Source organism: Orbicella franksi, chromosome 4 (assembly GCF_964199315.1).
Source record: "Orbicella franksi chromosome 4, jaOrbFran1.1, whole genome shotgun sequence".
NCBI lineage: Eukaryota > Metazoa > Cnidaria > Anthozoa > Scleractinia > Merulinidae > Orbicella > Orbicella franksi.
This window is the reverse complement of record NC_138148.1, coordinates 19267034-19288329: the sequence shown is the minus strand read 5'-3', so window position 1 is coordinate 19288329 and position 21296 is coordinate 19267034. Positions and strand designations below refer to the sequence as shown.

At 40.0% G+C, this 21296-nt stretch overlaps 2 pseudogenes across 1 annotated transcript; both read right to left on the bottom strand.

Moving 5' to 3' along the window:
* Positions 1–741: 741 nt before the first annotated feature.
* On the bottom strand, positions 742–4191 carry LOC145483595 (sodium/hydrogen exchanger 9 pseudogene; annotated as a pseudogene).
* A 4182-nt stretch (positions 4192–8373) lies between these two features.
* On the bottom strand, positions 8374–20945 carry LOC145485595 (cartilage intermediate layer protein 1-like; annotated as a pseudogene). The gene is made up of 11 exons (XR_014049211.1): positions 20892–20945; positions 20383–20419; positions 18465–18619; positions 16948–17131; positions 14787–15092; positions 14354–14459; positions 13923–14077; positions 12928–13236; positions 11969–12331; positions 10449–10654; positions 8374–9799 (listed from the first exon to the last, which is right to left on the bottom strand). The product of XR_014049211.1 is annotated as a cartilage intermediate layer protein 1-like (transcript).
* Between the last annotated feature and the right edge of the window lie 351 nt (positions 20946–21296).

Genomic DNA, 21296 nt, shown 5'->3' with positions numbered 1-21296 from the left:
TACATGAGAAATAGGACATTCCAGACAGTTCTAGGTCACGGCTGAATAACTTCCGGTTCGAAATTTTAAATAACAACAAGCCGTAATCTTCCTCTGAGTGATTTCCAAAATGTTGACTACAGTTGTCCAAAATATAAATGGTCCCGCTAAAATCTGTGATGTTTTAAATGATATTAACTTCAACAGATCGCAAATAACACTTGACGAGAGGGAACTCTATTTCAAACTATGAAACGGATGCCCGGTTAAAAATCAAAATTTTGCTTGCTGTTGTGGCAGTTGACACATTTAAGCATCATCAAAAGCACAATATAAGGTTGGTTTACATTTACATTTCTGGTTTTGAGAGCTTTAACTCTTATGGTAAGCTGACGAGAAAATTTTGAACTGACTTGGTTCTCTATCACGGCGGGCGCCTTTAAACTACACTAACTTCTTCGCTTCTGTAGTTCGTATAGTGTGATGGTCCGGGTGAGGGTAGTTCTGAAAAGAACTGATGTTGGTTGAGGACATAGGCTGCGAGCAGCCTCTCCTTTGCTCGAAAATTCGTGGGGGAAGAACGCAAAGAAGAATGCAACTCAGGCGAGCGGTGGATCGTGAGCGTGCGAGCGTAATATGCCAAGCTGCGAGCCGCTCGCACTGCTTGCGGCTCGCGGCTTCTCCGCTCGCCACTCGCATGTCACACTTTTGGTCACAACTTATTTTGCCTTCTTCACCGCGTTCTTCCCCACGGATATATGAGCAAAAGAGAGACTGGTCGCGGTCTATTGAGGACATCAAGATCAACAATGTTTAGCTGCTCTCGTGGAGTCTAGGAGCCTCTTGAAGAACGATCTTGTCGATGGGATGTTCCAGGACTGCAGACTTCGTTGTCAGCCTGACTCTCCTCACAAGCCCGTCTCTCCTGTTTGGTTTTACTTCCACAATGCGACTAAGGGGCCACAAGTTTTCTCCAGTTTCACCTTTATAGTAACACCTTTATCTTTGCAGTGTTTTTTTTCTCACTTACAGCAATTAAACTCACAGATACTGACTTGCAAAAACAAACTAAAATCGAATGGAATAAAACTTAGCATAAGCTCACAAGTACGCATTACGGACCTATTTTATAGCAGCCCTGTTAGCGCGACACACAGTCTTTAGGGTAAAAGCAAAAACAAACACTTGTGTCACCAGTAATTTGGTAAACCTTGGTTTGCCGTTCAATAGGCCCTTTGCAAGATCCGGTCACATGGTATGGAATTAATTATGCTGGGACGCAAGTTACACAGTGGGACTTTCAAAATAAAGTAAAGTCGGGCTGCACTGGTACGAGTTCCTTTGTTTTGAAAGTCCCACTGTGTAACTTGCGTCCCAGCATGATTATTTCCGTACCATGCGACCGGATCCTGCAAAGGGCCTATTAACAAAAGGTCAACGACGGTTGGTAATTAACAAATTGTTTCAGATCATCGATGCATGAAGCTATCATGACAATATTTGCGATTTAAATAGGGGTCTTTTAATGAAATCGTCTGCAAAAATCAACAAAAACTCGGGTTTTTAGCAAAATACAGTTTCTTTAAGATGTAGTTGTCCTTTTAATCTAGCTCCGGACGTACAAGCAAAGTCGTACCCGAACCCAAAAATATGTTTTGGCGTCATTTAATTTACCAAGTCTAGATTTCACTATTTTCTCAGAGAGTCAGAAAATAATGTGAATTGAAAAATTACCCAAAAATAAAATTATAATGTAAAAAGGCACTAGTTCTGCAATGCTGCTCAAGAAAACTGGAAAAAACCCTGAAGAATTCTGTCGCGTAAAACAAAATTAGGCTTGACCGGCGATGTCAAAATGCGGTTGTTATGGCAATGACAAGTGACGTGAAGAGACAGTTGACATGTCAAAATCTCGGCGGGGGATGAATGAACAGCTACTGAACGTTTCAACATCACAGAGTAATTCTGGGGGGCGGGGTGGCATCAACCCCTAACCCCCTCCACTGTGCGCACGAGGTTTAATCAATATTTGAAGATTCTAACTGGCTTTCTTCCACAAATATAGGAGTCAGGTACTTCTCATCGAACCGCGACCAAACTCTGACCAACCAGGACTTTTCATATTGTCTCTTTTCGATTCTTTCTTGTGGAGTGCTGGCCGAGGGATCGTTAACATCAATTAGACTTAGCCTGCGTGCTTTCTTTTCTTCCTCCAGCTCATCAATACCTGTTTTAATTTTCAAACACGAAAGCACAGGCATGGCAACCCCTCCAAAAACGATGACAGATACGATGACAATAATAAGAGTTGTAGTTAACATCATTTGTCGCGGGATGGAAACAGTGTTTCTAACAGCTAAAGCAAACGCGATGGCCCCACGCAATCCGGAGAAGAACATCATGTGCTGAATGTTAAGTGGAATTTTCCGCGTTCTTCCGATGTTCAAAATCAGCGATAATGGGTAAATGTTAAGAGCTCGTCCAACTTGTATAGCCATGAATGACCAGCCGATGAAACCGGCGTTCCATTGATGATTCGTGAAGGCAAAGACAGACAAGCCGATATATGAAAAGATAAAAGTCTCTGCTAAAAAATTCAAAAGTTCAAATGTCTGCATGGTGCGTGTCCGTGATTCTTCGGTGAGATTTCTGTACGTGTAATGCTGTTGTGTTATTCCGCAGAAAAGCACAGCCACTATTCCGGACCAATTCGAGAGCTCAGCTGCTAAAAAGGTGCAATAAGACATCAGGAAAAATAGAGCCGTCTCCAAGATAGGAAAGCTTCCAATCTTAGTCAATTTCGTTACCAGTGCATTCACACACGACATGCCGCATCCAATGGTGAAAGACCCAACAAAAATGGCCACAAAATCTGCAATGGCCTTCAGGAAAGAGAACAAATCGAAATCTCGCAGGTCGCTCTGGTTGTACGCTAAGTAGGTTTCAATAGCTCTGTATAGAACGATCGCAACGGCGTCGTTCAGAACACTTTCTCCGAAAACCAACGCGTACATGTCAAGGTCCGCGTGGAGATCGTGAAAAATCGCCAACACGGTCACGGGATCGGTGGCGGAGATCAAGGCACCAAAGAGCAAACACTCCGCATAGTCAAAATTTTCTGTGACTCCTGTCCAGATGTTAAACCCGAAAACCAGCGAGCCCGTAACGATACAAGAAATAGTCGTGCCAAAGAAAGCATAGGTCATAATAGCGCCCAAATTTCTAAAGAAGTAACGCTTCTGAAAACTGTAACCGGCGTAGAAGATGATGGGCGGGAGTAGAACATAGAAGAATATCTCAGGATTAAAGGAAGACTTGGATTCAATTTCGTTGCCTTCATCGGGAGGGGAGGTGTGGGGCGGAAAGCGAATTCCCGTCAGTGTATACGAGTACTCTGTTCCATTTATGTTGACGAAAACGTTCTTCGGCGCTATGGTGATGTTTCCGCAATTTTTCAATTTCACAGCCAGCGGTTTCCTCTGGCTACGGCTTTCGGAGTACTTGATTATGGCGCCCACGACGACTCCAAGAATCATCGCGACCCCGGTCTCGTGAAAGAACTCGAATCTCCGGATCTTGAAAAGCCAGATCATAAGGACGTTAATGATTAACAAAGTAATGAGTATCAACATGCTTAAGCTGTCGGTTTTGTGAGTGTTTTCCATCTCGTCCTCTTTCTTGCCTTCGAGAGTAGTCGGAGTCTCAACCGCCTCGGAAAACATGGCCAAGAGTATGACAACAGTGGAAACAGCCAGAATGAAATCCCCTTTGGCGATAAGCTTTTTGTGGCGCCTGAAATTCATCGTATTACAGCTTCCAGTCTCGAAGATTCAAAAGTTAGTTTTCGACGGTTTCACTGAGTCGTGTAAGTGACAGAAAAAGAAAAAGTCAATAAACAAGTGACACTTCCAGATATCCAAGTTATTAGTGATGATACTTTTAAAGCAGTGTCCTCTCTCTGAAGCCGTTTTTCCATGTGTCGTAATCCAGCGCTATAGAGGTTGTAAAAAAAGATTTAAGTAGAAATAATGTGATGATCTAATAGCTTTTCCCTGAGTTGTCAATGGAGATTTTAAGAAATTAACTCTGGGTCGATTAAACATGATGAATGTTTAATAGGATACCTGTTTTTTCAGTTGAAGTCCATTTGCCCAAAGATCGAGAAAAGGCAGGTGGACATGTTAGGCGGCGAACTGTAAAAAGTAAACTATTCACTTCTAAAAATATTGAAATCGGTTTCTTAATTTTTATTATCGAGCGCTTTTGACTCGATATCAGGTGACTCAAAGAGGAAAATTTTTCGTTTTTTCCACAAGAAACAAGAAAAAAAAAAATGTCGTGATATTGATTAAATTGTTACAGGAACTGATTCAAAACGACTACATATCTGTGGGAATAAAGTAAACAGGAGAATTGAAATTCCCTGTATTTGTGACATCGGAGTTTCAATGTGTCTTTTACTGACAATGGAAAAGAGAAGTTGCCAGCATTTGACTGTGTATTCGCGTTTTCATGCATTCGAATTCTCGTGTGACAACTGCTGCATCTTACATAGAGAAGTTGTCCTCAGAGTCCGGTGTTTCTAAAGCTTACTGGTATCACAACACTTGCAGTCGATCCAAATTCTGATGTTTTGGATGATTTTCTAGCACATGTGCACATCTGATGATTCTATCTTCCCACTTTTTTCAGCCTGGAGACAAATTGTAATCAAAACTCTCTTTCGCGAGAAAAATACTGACGAACAAGCAAGATAACTTGATATGGCTAAGGAGCTTGGTGGTTTTGTAGGGGACTCCGTTTTAGAACACACAAACGGGATGTGGGCCTACTTCCCGCCCATTAGGCTGAATAATACAAATAATTTTTTTCTGCCGACGCATCCATGGAACCGTTTGAAACTGAAACTCTTTTCCCAGGGCCTCCACATTTCGGCGCCGATTTTTTTTCCTCTGCAGGTTTCTTCCGCTCGTTTCCTAGGATGCAAAAACGTCAACATTCTAAGGAAATATATGCAGGTGTACCCTTCAATTTCACCTTTACAGTATTCATTGCAACTAAATTATTGTAAATTAGAAAACAGCTCAAAGAAAACACCGCAAAATATTGTGTCTTTATTACTCGATAGAAACACAGCACAGCTGCAGTAGTTATGCTGTTCCTTATTGTTGTTGGGAATTTTTCTGATAAGAAAAAAACAAAAGGTTCGAGGAACTATATGTACATAATGATGTCCCCAGGCAGGCTTTCTTTAGACAGCCGTTATAGAAAACTAAATCGATCAGCTCCTTCTCTGAGTCACCGAACGAACTTAATTTCAAACAGGCGCGTTCGAGTGTAGACTGGGCTAAACAAGTTAATATAGATTGAGAATAAAAGGAGAGGAGGACCGGAGTAGCGACAAATGAAAAAAAGGAAACCTGCCGCAAGCAGTTCTCCACACTTCATGCTGGCTAAACTTTAAGAACGTCAACTACTGCGTTTAAGGAAAAAAAAAAAAACAAAAAACACCAAGTTACATGAATGAAGGGATTCAGTTCAGCAGGAAAGGAAACAAGAACCCGTAATACGGGGATATTACTACTTGCTTTGCCGTGATTGGATAAGAAGCGGTACTTTAATTGTGGTAACGGGTCTCAGACAAGGGTCACCGATAACTTCGTAAATGTTTTCAAAGGTGTCACATCTCTTCAAGTACTCTCTCACCGTTGCATTTTGTACTTTTTCCTAACAATGCCAGTGGGCTTTAACTCGCAAGCTCGATATATAAATGACATATGGCCTACGAATTGAAATCTCAGCTCAGTGGCATCAAAATTTCCACCGTTTAAAGACGGTCCATTTCTAAGTTGAGTGCCTCATAGCCACTTTCATTACACTGTGTGTTAAAATGGCTGCCCTGTATGGTTGTTTAGGGAAGCCAGTTTATTTGGCAGACTGCGTTTACCTTTCAAAATTATTTTTCCTGACTTTTTGGTCTCCCTTTCAGCAATGACTGAATCCATTTGGCGGTTACAGTCATTAGAGAAGGTGGCAAACTAGTTACCGAAAGATCCGAACACTGGTAACACCAGTTTATCTATTTTTAAAGCGTTCTAAAGCTGTTAAGTTAGGCCTGGACAATCCAGTAAAGCTGTCACTATTATTTGGACGTGCCCGCTGAGGAAGAGCTAAGCTTACTAAAATACTTCTTTCTATTTTTTAAATGCCTTATTCCTCTCGTGCTTGTTGGCTGTGAACTAAATGTACTGAAACTAAACTGAAACACTGTCCCCTCTAGCGCAACATTTATCAACTCATGGCGTTTATAGAAGAAACTAGAAGAGACATCAGTAAAAAGTGTTCTGCCATTCTTGACCCTTCGATTTGTTTTACGGCAGGTATGTACTTTGTGTTGTTACTCCTGTACATAAGTTATAAACATAATAAAGACTTTTTATTTCCAAAAAAATCATCAAACAACTTGCTTTCCGAGGAAATTGAGCAAAAATGTAATTTCTGACGAATGAGCTTGAGAAGAAGGAGCCATGGTTGTTACCCAGATTTCCTGCCTTTTTCTCCCCACGGGGTTTTTACGGCAGTTTTTTTCTGGCCTGTGTTCTAATCGCACTTCTATTGTACGCGGTTGCTCAGCTCCGTTATTATTATCCTCTTTTGTATTAGCGTTCTTTACTTGAATTTTTTCTAGTTTACTAGCTCAAATGGTACGATATATTTATATTTTGGGTTTTTGGTCCGAAGTAGTGGACAACTCGGCCTAACCCTGACTGGCATAATATGCTTGTCTATGAGGTTATTAGCTATGTGTTCATTCGTTGCAAAATCGAGAAAAAATAATGATTTTTCTGCCATTTCAATATTCTCTAATCGAGTGCAAGAGAAGATCAAGGTACTTACCTGGATCTCCTCTTGTTGAGAGCTACCAACGGCCTATTAACACTAAATAACTTTGTGACGGATTTGCCATCATGCTTTAGTTTGCCAAATTCAAAAGCTGTATCTTGATTTGTTCGTGAACAAATTCTAGTAGACTTTCCATTTCTATAAAGAAGACACGCAATTGATTCCAGTTTAGTTCATAAAGTTTCCGTTAATTTTCCTTCAGAAGTTTTTGTGTTGTTTGTTTGATTTGTTGTTGTTGTTGTTTATTTTATTTTTTTAAGTTTGCTGTTTTTTGTTTTTTTTAAGGTAACAAGACAACCGGGGATTGTATTTTGTATGGGAAAGTTTATAGTCTTAATTATAAAATGACTGTTATACTACGCGCGCTCTCATTGGTCCATAGCTCTGTTTAGATGAGAGTATGTAAACACGGTTGCGACGTTTTAGATTCGCGCGTATTTTTGAGAAATATTTCACAAAAGCAATGGAGTAATTTTTCCGCGTTAACATAGCCTCATCTTAACACTTTGGGTGTTGGAAGAATTCTCGAAAGTTATGCAAACTCTCGACTGCGTCTCGGGTTTGCATAACTGTCTCGAATTCCACGAACCCCCTCGTGTTTAGATGAGGCTATGTAAACACAGAAAAAGTGCTTTGTTGCTTAACTCAAACGCAAATATGGTTCAGGCTAGACAAATCTCGCTTGTATAACTTGATTGGAGTATACTAAAATTGAAGTGTCCTACATTGTTACTTCGATGAGCGTGCGGTGCGATTTTTAAAGCGATTTCGACGAGTTTTTATGAGACTCTTACAAAGAAATTCGACGCCACTGAAACGTAAGGTTTAAATTAAGTCTCACTTTTAATGGCTGACTCCCCGAACGAGCAAGATGAGCTAACCCCTCTGCGTGACGGACCACTTGGTCTCGCAAGCAAACGGTAATCTAGCTCGTAATAAAACTGTTATTGGCCACGCTTGTTCCGTCAGGATTGCTGGATATTGTTCTTGATCTATTTTGCACGATTATGTGCGTCGAATTCGTGTTGGTCCAGAAAAAAGCCAAAACGGAAAAAAAAAACCGCTTGAGGTAATAGACAACCTCAAAGCAACGCACTTAAAGATCCATCCGTACCTTTAATGTACCATAATCCGAGACTGAACTTAGCTTGGATTATGGATCCTGTTCCGGATCATCCCAAACGAACGCACTCCCTCTCAACCCCATGATTTCTATTTTGCGTGACACCATCATCGGTGATTTTAAAAGATTGTGCCCACCAACCTCCTGAACACATAAGCGAGGACAGTGGGAAGATATTTCAATTTTACAACAAAACAGGAGATATGCCTTCTGAAATTAGCGAACTGAATAATACTTTTTATTTTTTTTTAAAGTATTTTGATAAAAATCAAGAAAATTGAAATCAAAATCAAAAGCTTAAAATACAACTTTAAAATGAATCAAATTTAAAGAGGCCCAATTCTCGTGGGTTTAACAACACACGCTGAGCACTAAAAATTGTCTTCTACCACTCGCTAATTATTTTTTTCTCGATGCAATTAGAAGAACCATTTCAATGAGAGTTATTCATTGACAAGGAAGAAAGTCTCCATTTGGACCAATGCCCTCCTATCGATCCTCCCATTCCGCCCATGGGGGATATGAATCCGGATTGCATTCAATTGCATTAGCGGCTTCCACTGCGTATCCAGCGCTTGTTATCTTTCTTACGCCCTCTCCTACAGCAATTTCTCCCCCAGCCTTGCACCGCTCTTCTGCAATTTTCCCAGGCCCTGCATACAATCCTAATTTACCGTCAGACACATCAAATGGAGCATAGAAGCCTGTACTTCTTTGCGAGGTGAAAGTGAAAGTGGAGTTTTCATACTGATGCTTCTTGAGACGGAGAGGAGGAATCGGTCGCGGAAACACACAGTAATCTGGGAGAAGATTTACAACAAGAAACGTGTCTTTGTCTATTTCGCTGCATCTGTATTCGACACAAGCATAAGCCACTTTGTAATTCCAGTAATCATCCACAGTTGTTGTTTCCTGAGTGGGTGTTTGCTCTTTTATGGAAAATCCGTACCTGATCTGCTGGTTAGGTGTGAAACTTTGTACTGATACCATAGGAAATTGTTTTCCATCCCAGATTACAGTTCTCATTTTCATGAAACACTTGTTCGGTTCCTGCTTTAGTTTGCTAACATCCATCGTGTACCATGACAGTGGGTGGCCAGGTGGCAAGGAACCAAAATCATCGAACGCATCTACTTCGATTTCTTTCTCCTCCAAGTAAAATGCAAACGCCACCAAAGTGTCACTGACATCGCGACACTTGTGCATCTCGTCTCCAGCGAATATGGGCCCTGCCTGCGAAGTTACTTTTGCTATGAACTGATACGAAGTCGATTTATTCCCTTCCAGAATAGATGATGCTTCTAACTGAGGCGACAGCTTCACCAGGGTTACCTGGTCATCGGCATTTAACTGAGAGACACGCTCACTGCCGTCTACATTATTCGACACCTTCCTTGATTGTAAAACGACGTAAGAATCGCACCAAGCTGGAATACAAGCTATTCCGTTTCTATCGGTGATCGCCTTGGTATATCCATAATACTGTTCCTCATTGGCATTCTCCTTGCCAATCAACGTGACTTCGGCTTCAATGACGGGTTACGTGTCTTCACTGGTCCTAGTGTAAGCCTGAGCTCGAACGTAACAGCGTTTCCACTGGATGTCGATGTTGATATATGATATTTTGTCAGTTTGAATGTCCCCGACATAAAACCTCCTGCCACCTTCTGCTCGTTTGGTCCTTGAAGTATCAGCTGGCTTCATTTCTCCCATTTGTCGCCATCTTCCGGTCTTTTCATCAAGCCACCACAACCATGGCGCCATTTCTCCAGAAGAATTCCTTGGTAAGGTAATCTTTGGGAGGTGGGAAAAAGTAGTTTAAATGTAAGTAGGAAAGAGAGGAAAAAAGTAAAGTAAAAAAAGTATAGTAAAAAGGCAGGGAGACGAATTAACCCGGAGGTATTTGAAAGCTGCCTAAACTCGTATTCCAAGCTTAGTACAGGGACGCTGGGGAAGGGAGGAGTGAGTGAAGGTCTCTTGATTTATCTTTGTAGTAAAGCATATTTAGCCCTCGGGATGCTCTACGCGATAAGATGGATGTTCTTGAAACGACGAACGTCACACGACGTCCTCTTGAATCCAACCCGTTGGATTGAAAATAACGCAGATTGATCCTCCCAGCCCGTCCTGCGTCCTGCGCACGCTTGAGGGTTAAGATTGGTAACAAAAGAATTTTCCTCGGCTTTTCCCCTGGCTTTTTCCAGATCATGCTTATCATATTTATGGCAAACTAGTCCAAGAGCATCTATATACTAGCTAGCGCTACTCATAGGGTTTTCCATTATAATATTGATAATAATAAAAGTAAAAATAAAAGTAGCTTATTAAAACTCTCTTGCAGTAAAACAACTGAATTAACGGGTACATTTTACAATCTTAAATTATCTAAAGTACAGTAATTTACAAATATAACAGTGGTACTATCAATTGAGTCACATAAAACCTTATCAGCATCGAGGTAAATCTTCATATTTCCTGCAAGGTCAAGTTTCTCATTGTTCTCGTCCTCAACTTTAACTTTAAGTATCCCGTATGTTTTCAGAGGCTGAACACTTCCTGATTGGTCAACTGTTGTGAAATCTCCAGGCATAGAGAATACGTCACTGGAGTTTCTTCGATCTCTTAAACTGACCTTTAGCTTTGCTTTACCTGTGGAAAAGAAAGATCAAAATGTCTTATTCCAGCTCCTTTGACCGGCATTGCACTCTTCATGTTTCATTTTTTCTCATTGCTTCTCATATGTTTTGTTTGGTGTCATGTTAAAGTGCAGAGAAAAATAAATGGCCGAGGATCGTGACGTTTTGAAACAACAACCGATTGTAAATTAAAGGAGTTCAGTCAAGGTATTTTGAGATATTTTGGCAAAACACAAAATTATATTTAAATGATATTGCAGAAAACCAGAAAACAGTAGTATAATAAGTAAGAAAAACACCAAAGAGAAAAAAATAAACAATAAAGGAACAAGGATGGTTACAGATGGGGAAAATTTACACGTATTACAAGCGCCGAAATTAAGGCTAAAATTTTCAAGAGCACAAATTATCTTTTCGATAGGCCTTTAATCCCCTTCCCCCTTAAAAGAATCGTCACCTCAGCTGATGCATGTTATACATATAACATATAAGATCCTCTAGAACATATAAGATCCCCTAGAATGACCGAAGAGATAAAAATTCCAAATAGCCTTAAGCGTACGTAATTCAGGCTTTTAAAGCATTGAAAATAATACCGTCGATCAGTGCAGTCGACCAAACACTAGAGAAAACAGGAAACTGTAAGAAATGTGGACCAGGACGAAAAGAGCGTTTAAGACATTTTAAAGAAAACCGTCGTTTAGTACCCCGAGTATTTAACAACAATTAGATTATGAGCTCGAGATTTCTCATAGAAATCGAGAGCGAATAATTTAATTGTTTTAGTAGAATTCTAACTGAAATCTAGTTCAAATAACGATTCCATTTATTTCTGATCTTAGTATTAAACATCACGCTTTAGAGAATTCGTGCGGAGTGAATTGTCAATTTGACATTTGTGCAGTTGTGTAAGTGCGCTTGTCAGTTTCTTTCAAAAATTTCGAGGTTTTTCTATTCAAGAAACCGTAAATGCCCTCCTTTTAGTCTTGTCAGGAATTTGATTATCCATTTGTTTCTAAATGTTCTTTCAAAACTTTGGAGAAACGAGGAAACGTTGCAATTTTGTCGACCACACCAAGCCACTGTACACTAATGGCTGATAGTGTGCAATCGCTCAGCCAATCAGATTAGAGCATTTGTATTAGTATACTGGTAGAGTTCTACTAAAACATGAGAGAAAACAGGGGAATACGAGAAATGTAGACCAGAGAGAAGGAAAGAAAAAACAAAAACAAAAACAAAAACAAAACAGCGTTTAGGCAATTGTGTGCGCTTGCAGTTACAAGCAAACATAGCTTTTTCACAAACGCCTAGGTTTGAAATTCACCTTTAAATGGCTTTCCATCTTTATCCAGCAGATTATCAGCTGGCAATTCTAGTTCCGCCATGTTGTCCCCAGCATGACCCAGAGGCGCCCTTAGGTCTTTGCTACTGTCGAATGTCACTGGTGGGTCCTCCTTCTGTAGTAATATCCGGTGGACTACAGTTCTGCCCCTCTGAAATGGCATGGTCTGGGTAGTGTCAGAAAATTGATCTGCTGGATCTTGAAATGTGACTGTCAAACGGTCCACGTCGTCAGTCACAACGAAGGAGAATTTTCCTTCTTCGTTGGTCCTATCAACTACTTTATTTCTGGAGATAACTTTGACGTTCTTGACTGGGACTTGATTATGGCCACCTACAACTTCTCCTGTAAGGCAATGTCAGAATTTTCTGGTGATGAGTCCTTTGAACCAGGCAGAAAAAGTACCGTGAAACTGTTAAAGTTCCCTTTACCTTCTGCAACTCATTACCACCCTTTTCTCAACAAGGAAAAATTTCATGAAAACGACCAGCTAAACGAAAATTACTTAGCATAACTGGGTGTAGTTGGAGACAACGTGGCCGAGTGGTCAGCGTGTCGGACTCGCAATCCAGAGGTCCCTGGTTCGAGTTCTGACCACTTTCTGAACTTTCAGGCAGACTAGAGTTCAGATCCTTGGCCATGCTTGCTTGTAAATAACTAACTGGTTTTCCTCCGGCCAAAAGGGATTCTTAACAATGCTACGTTCGATTGGAATTATATGTTTCAGTTGTTTGCTCGGCCTACTAGCATTTGTGCTATAAACACTGCCGAGGGTAACTAAAGGTTAATTATCATTTTCTGTGTGTGTGAAGCTGAGTTGCTAAGCAATAGTTCCCTCGTAGCTTATACTAGAGATATGAAAGAACGGTAATTTACGTTAATACGATTATGAATTAAACAATTGAGCACAGTAACATTAACGGTAATGACTAGCTGTTCACCTTTTATTGCGGTTTCCCTTTTCACGCATGAGCTACAGCCACATTCTTTGACACGGTAAAATATCATTTCGCTGTAACGTCCGTCACAAGTTATCAAAACCCTCTCTTGGTAGTCCTTGCCTCTAGGGCTGCAACAACAATCTTCATTAACGGCGCAAGTTTGCGAAAGGGATGAACTCTGAGAACACGGTTCATCAGAACATTGGCCAATATCCAAGGTGTTCTTGCCCGTGAGCCCTTCACGGCATCCTTGTGGAAGTTTTATGATGTGACTGCTTGGTGTTCGGTTGCAGGTGTCTAAGATTTCCTCTGGATTTCAAGAACATAAAAAAAAAACGTTTTTTTATTTTGTAGCTTTAGCTAATACGTGGTTGTCAAATTGAGACCGTGCTAAAGAGTAATGGGGCCGTGCATTTGCGGTTTAATGAAACAGAATGAGGGTAGAAGGATGAATAAAAGTTATTAAGTTAAAAATCTCATTTTCAATCTTCATTCAATCTTAATAATTTTCGTTTACATATATTTACTCTAAAAGCCGTAAATCCACCCGGTTTCATTTTTGTTGCCTTTTAACATGCATAAATCTCAAAAAATCACTCAAAAACTCTTAGAATTCCATGGGAGGACCTTTCAATCCAAACCTGTGATAGTATTTTATCATTGTGTGAAACCTCGAACGGATAATAAGAGCTGAATCATGCTAGAGAATCCCACCAAATGGCATGACAAAAGGTAACATTCAATTCCCCCCTTACACCAAAGTATTTATCGGATGTTTTGGAAATGTGCACAGGTGGTAGGGCCATTTTCATCTAATTGTGCCCACAAATGACCTTTTCTTATCTGCTTTGTATATTAATAGTAAGACGAAATGCAACTGAAAAGGAAAATAACTCAATGAGAAAAACACGTGAAAACACGTGGCACTCCATGCTTATGCCATGACTGTTCTCAAGAATTTCAGCTATAAGCAACCGTTGAAAAAATCGTGTTACCTTTTATCTTTAGCTCGCCAGGAGAGGACATCTCTGATCCGTAATCGTTTGTAGCCTTGCAGGTGTACAAACCTTGAACTCTATTTACATTTGTAATGAACAAGCTCGATCTCATTCCCACGGTTAACCCCGGTAAACGCCTTCCATTGTGGTACCTTAAAGAAGCAAAAATAGAAATGATGTACACACCACCCAGCTATTTCTTCCAGGATCGTAAACGTCTAAACTAACAAAACTCCATCGAGCCTAACACTACCTCAGAACACCTCCTGTTAGGAGATACTTAATACTCCTTGGAATTGTAACTTCAAACAAAGTCTATGTGTTTCACGTAAATCCTTCAGAGCTCTATACGTTTAATTTGTCACAAAGATTCACTTTGACTCATTGCCAAATGTCCACGTTGACGTAACTATGATTTAGTGCTTTACCAGCTGATTTCAATTGGTGGTGTCCCTTCTGCCTCACAAGTGAAATTCACACTTTGCCCTGCAATACGCGTCTTGCTCTTAGGATTATTAGTGATGTAAGCTGGCTCTGAAAAAGAAAGGAAGTCCAGCGAGATGCTGTGCATATAACCAGGCTGGCAGAAATCATCTATTAGGCCTAAAGTTAATTAGTGAGTGGTAATACTGATTTTCTCCACCACATTTCGAGTGTTCAATAGCGAGCGATGAACTACACTGAGCGATGATGCTAAGCGATAAAAAACTCTATTACTATTTAGATTTACACATTCGTAAGTCCTTTACATGTGTTACTTGATCTATCTAGTCAACCAAGGTGCATCTTGGGAAACCTGAAATAATTGAAATACATGCTTATTAAAACTGTTATTGTCAGGGTCGCAAACCATCAACATACCTGCATCTTCAAGCTGGATCAATAGCGGATTGGCACCTCTGATGCCACCCTCAAGTCGAAGTGGAATGTAGTCGTTCTTCTTCACTGTATATGATTTATTTTCACACCTGTCACTGATTGAAAAGTGCCCACTCTTATTGGTTCTTGCCACTTCTGTGTAAGGGAAGAGTTCTAATAAAATGCCGACATCCCGAAGTGGGGCTCCAGATGACGTCACTACCCGTCCTTGGATAACACCATCAGGAGGACACTTGCACTGACAAAGCACAGTGTCAAGTTGACCACGGGTACAGCTTTTATTGCAATCTAACCAGAAGAGAGGAAATTTATTACATAGGTTAGCATATTATTACCAACACAACCAAGTAAATCGAGACTCCACAATCTACTGTCCTGATTGATAGCAGGAGCCATAATCGGGGACAGAGACCGTAAGCGCGCGTCATTTCTAGTATTGGGGTTGTCCCCATGATATGGGACAATAATTCTAGTTTTAGAACAAATTGCGCCATCGCCTGCGGCACACGCGCGTACATGCTGCGAGGAATTTTGTGGATGTCGCGCGCACAACTCAACGCGTTTACGTCTGTTGGAATTTTTCTTAAGTATTTTCGTCGTAAGCTGCTCCAGTTTGAGTGAAGTAAGACAGTGTCGAATTTAGGTATGTTCCGCGTTAAGCTTATATACGTATATCGCTGACCAAGCTGTGTTCCGACGGATGCTTCTTTTACATGAGCTGTACATTATTCCACTTTAAATTTCACATATGTTGAAGATTAAAAGCTTTTCCATTACACAGCAAAAAACTAGCTGCATATATTTTGATATAGCAGAGCTTCAGGACATCATAGTTTCCTAGCTCCTCTTGCCACACGCTTGCGAGGAATTTAATTGCCAGTCTATCGCGACTGAAAAGTAAAACAAAATAATTGCTAGTTTGGTCAGTTTGAGGTTCGCCTGAATTGTAAGCAACGCTTGATGTTTCATCAAGGCCCACAAACGCTACGTCCGTAGATACTGCTCAGTTTTATTCGCGTAAAAATCCAGTAAATTCTCTGTTGTCGATGAATGAGAGCGCCCGCCGATGCGTGTTTTGTACAGTCAGTAAACATGACAAATTGTACTTCCGCCGCACTTTCGTGTGAAAGCGTACATCGAACTCAAACAAAAACGCTATAGTTTTTGAATATGTTTAAGATTGATAAATGTTTGACAACATATTAAAAGCTACGCTGAAAATATGTAAATAAAGCAGAAATAATCAGCAAAGTTACGATGACGCTTTCTTTAATCAACTTCGAATAACGATTTCGATTTTGTTGATCGAGTTATCAAAACTTCTTGTCTATTTTCATTTTCGCAGTGTAAAACTTCACTATGCTTATGTTGAAGAAACACACATGATGTTAGTAGCCTTTTTTGCGTTCGTGAAATTTGTTGCAGCACCTCAGCACAAAAGATAACTAAAGAAATCTTTGTCAAGATTTGTTGACAATCGAAAACACCGACTCGGACCTGAAAGTGCACGAGCTGCACTATGCAAATGAGCTAATTGTACGCGTCAGACTTTCCTTTCAAAAACTTTTGCAAACTCACCAAACAAGCAGAAACAATAAGAAACCATCAAAACAGGTTTTGGTTATGATTAACCATTGTCTGAGAAACTCACAAATTAACTCGATACCCTGAGTAGAGAGTTTTCTTGCTATATTCGTAAGTCAGAACAAACGCAAAAACATACGCGTAAGCTTACAATTAGCGCGAGCAGATCTTATTTATTATTCATTCCTAGCGCGAGATTGAAGTCTTGTCTTCGACCCTAAAAAACCCACCTTTTCCATAAGCTCAGCGCATAGAGCTACATATAAGCGCCCTGGTTCGTATTCCCTGCCTTATTCCCTGCCATCGCTGTGAAAAATATGCAAGATAATTTCTCAAGGTGTCTCAACTCTCACCATTTGATCACGCAACGTGACAACATCCCCGCGAGAGCCCCCGACATGTGCGTGGATCCGCGCGGATATATGACGTCAGGATGGCGCAATTTGTTCTAAAAATAGAAAAATTGTCCCATATCATAGGTACGCGCGGATCCCAAGGCTTACGGTCTCCGTCCCCGATTATGGCTCCTGTTGATAGTCATTGATTTCAATATTGTCACCTGGAGTGATTTAGAAGCAATTCAGCCATTCCGTCTTTGACACACTCTTGCTTTGATCCTTATCACACTCTTGAAGGAAAGCTATCTGGCACACTCTTGAACCTCGCAGACTCCATCTTCCCGTCACAGCTTCGTTGTAGTGAACCAAACCATCTCTGTTTTTATCCAGTCGTTGGAATACCCACTGCAAGAAAATCCCAGCTGTTTAGCGTAGGTGAATGTTTGTGCCGTTTAACAGCAGAGTGGCATAACATTAGGAGCACGTGGTTCACTGAGATCGACTCGGATAATTAACATGTAACAACATACCAAGATCGAAATATTAACAAAAAGGAAATTTTTGATCTGCCTTCTTTTATTCTAAGTTGATTTGAAAGTAATGGCAAAATTCAGGCTTCATTGAAAAAAGAAGTAGCGTGGGAGACATATTTACTGTATCAATATAAGTCTTTGTTGTAAAAGAGCGGGAACTACAGACTGGGCCAACAGGGGCGTGCTAAATATTTTTCTTTTAATATCTTCAATTTTGTCAAATACCCTAAATACTTAAAAAGATTTGTTTAGTGTGCGAACCAGCACTTATTCCTTTAGAGGAACTAATATTCTAACCCTGCCTAAAATATGTACAACTACTTATGGCCTTAATTCTTTTAGTTAACGGGCAGCTAAATCCTGGAATGCACTTCCAAATCAATATCGCACTGTTACAGATTTTAACACCTTCTGCAAATTAATATTGTCCTTTATTATATGGCTCTGTCTCAAAAGGACTGAGAACTACCAAATTCAAGAATTTGATTGGCTGAAATCAATATTGAAAGCGGTCTAGATTTTTCCATCTAGACCGACATCTAGACCGGTAATGTTTCACAGTGAAAAAGTTGCAAAATAAAATGAAAAATCATTTACTATTCTCTTCTAACAATATATATTTATGGAAGTGCCAAGAAGCCTGATGAGAAGAAAAAAGTAAAGAGGACGAGCAAACTTAGGCAGAATTAAATTCAGCTCATCGCCGTTCGCAAGCAAAATGTCAGTTAGTACAAACCAGTTACATTAAACGAATTAAATTGTTTTTGTTTGCCGTATAATAAACGTCTTATTAACCGAGCTAGTCGGTCTGTACGGAAGAATCTTTACCTCGGTCATGTGTACAGACCTCACTGCATTCGGTCTGTACTCGGTCAAGATTCTCCCATATATACAGACCTCCTGTTCGGTTAATAAGAGCTAGTAATATTCCATAAATTTATCTGTTTTGTTCTAATTTGTCTTTCATTCTTTCTAATTTCTAACATAATGTAGCTCGAAAAAATTAGCAGCGATTCTTCTCGGTAAATTCAAGGCTAAACAAAGTTTATGATTATAATGACGAGGTCTAAAGAGACCCTGTTAAAATCAATTATTTTTCAAATGTTGAGAGAGAGAGAGCATGGTCCATTTTCCCCTCTTTTTAAAATGTTTTTATTCATGACCAAAGAGATCAATTCAAATCACAGGCTCAATCTGCCACTCACCCCTGTGAGCCTTCTTTTGAAGTTCCGCTGTTTTATTAACCAATCTCTTTTGTTGACTCCCACGAAGACAATTCTGTCCAGAACTCGCTTTTGAAGATCTTCAGTGTATTTGGAGGGGAAGTTAGACAGCTCATCACTTGGGCATCCATTGGCGGCTTTGGTATTAAAGGAAGCAATCGTATTGACAAGGTGCATTCACCATGAAAAAGAATCGGGCGTAAGAAACCGTCAACAGCAAAGAGACATTATGACTTAAAGGTCCTTAACCGTAATTGAACATGAATAATTTAGGCACAATTTGAAGCATGGTAGCCATAATTGGAGCATCAGGCATTATAAAGTAGTAAAAATGCTATTTTATGTCTACTTGAGCAACGATCAGACTTTATGACTAAGCGTTACATGAATTTCCTTAGTAACCAATGCTATTTTCATACGACGCATACAAGGCTCATTCATTTTAAAACAGTATATTATAAGTATTATCCCAGCAAAGCTAAAAAAGAACCCGTCAACAACAACAACACCAGAAAATTTGCTGTGGAGCGCGGGAAATCATCGTTTGTTGCGGCCGTCCTGTCATATCTTGTATGACAAGACACGTGCCCCAACCGGAGACGAAGAAAACGTCACAATTTATATCAAATCATGTATTGTCTATGCAAGTTGCGATCTACTCCGGCACAATTGGCTAAATTGACAAATTGCCTGAGCTAGATAATTACATAGTGTGTCCACGACCAAAACACTGCCTGCCCGGGGGACGTACTCCCAGAAATTCGGGTGGGAGTATGCGGCCCAGACCACAACCTCGTCCCCAGGGCCTTCTCCACTTTTCAAAATCCGTGATTTTCCCTACCCTATTTATAGTGGTACTATGACGAAAATCGCGTCTTTCCTATCTAAGCCATTTTAAAACATATACAAGTAGTCTGTACGAGAAGAAAAACGCTGTTTGCTATTTTTACATATCTCTTTTCGTTCCAGAGATATTCAAATTTTTAAAATATGCACATAAGCTAAGCGATGACGTCATAAACTCAACCGGATTTTGATCAAATATGATGAATAAAGATACCTCAGCCAATTTGAATCAGAAATATTTGATTCTTGAGAGCATGATTCTACTGGAGATGCTCCACAATATAAACCTAGCATTGTTGTTACCATGACAACATACATACTGCGCTATATTGATATTTGCTAATGGTTCCTTGTCTGCATGATCCACCAAACTTATAAATAAGTTAGTTCGAGTTCATGGCCTTGTTTAATGTTTTTTGAGCCAAAAATCACTAAAATATTGAAATATGGTTGGCAGGGTCTGGGAAAGAGCGAGTTGCCATAGGAACTGAAATTTTTATAGCCATAGGTGTGTTGCATTGCATGTGGAACTAAAAGCCTATTAAGTGCCAATGGTTTCTGTCGCAAATTGACGGAGATGGCTCTATTTATATTCTTGATTTAATATTTGCTTGAGTGTTTGACGTCATCATTCCTTTCTTTTGCATATTTTAAACAATTTTTAAACTTAGATATCTCCAAAAACCAATGCAGATATTTGCAAACAGCAAAAGGTGTTTTTAATCTTTCTTGGAATTCTATGTGACTAGTCTAAAAATTCAAAGGGTAAAAATTGATCATTGTACCACTTTATGACCTGACCAAAAATTCGAATGACGAAAAAGTAGCTTCTTCTAAAAACGCAACATACCCAATTTAAGACAAGAGTGAAAAAGCCAAACTCTATTTGAAACCAAACTACCAAACCGACCAAAATCGATACTCTATTTCTGACCAAAGCGGGTAAAAAGCCATACCCTTTGGGGTCATGGGGCCGCACATACCTATATAGCCCATATAATGGAGTATTCCCCTTCCCCTGGGACTGCCTGACATATGTTACAGTCTTATTTACCTCTCTTTCCTCTCTTATCCGCCGGCAACGAAAGAACCTAGAAGAGAAGTAAGTTTTACCATTAAAAGGTCAGCTCGGAGCATACTCAAACATGAAACAGAAGAGCAATAAGATGACAATACACGCACTGTTATGATTGAGTGCAATCTTGAGCATCGTGAAATCAATATGAGATTCAATGTAAGCCTAAACTGCCGGCATTATCAGTGAACTGAGTAAAAGGAAGAGAATAGATATCATCACGTATACTTGGGGAGGTTTTCTCATAAGAATCCTTAAAAAAGTACACTTTTAGAGCACTTGAATCAGCCACACAACACGTAGTTTATGTTCTCTCAAAGCTCAATGCTAAAGTCCTTGTGGCGCAGCAATTAAATTTCGCATCTTCGTAACAAAGGATGTGGCTAGTTACGAGAATGAAGAAAGATGTCTTCAGAGGCAAAAAACAATATGAGATGTTTAAAGGCGAAATGGTACGAGTACAGCAATAAACTTCTTAATCAACTTACCGTCACTGTCAACAACCAGGCCAGACATAGAATATGAATTGCAAACTTCACCATTGCAATCAAGATATTAAATGCAACGCTCCGTTTAAAGCAGCGACCTTTATAGCAATAGATATTTGATACAGAGCCAAACTGACAAGAACGCGACTTCAGCTTTGCTCTCCAAATAGGAAGTGGACTTCTGATACGTGCAGCAAAGTTCTGGCCCCCTGTCACGTAACGCTACCGCACTTTCTCCCACAAAGTATGAGGAGCTGCCCTCCCTATATATGTACGTGCAGCGCCGAAGAATACGGTTTAAGGGATTTCGGATAGATTTTTTTGTCTCAAGCTTTGCATTCTGGTCTGGAAACTAGAACGTTTCGAAAAAGTCTATTTCTGCGCCTCATTAAAATCTGAAATTTG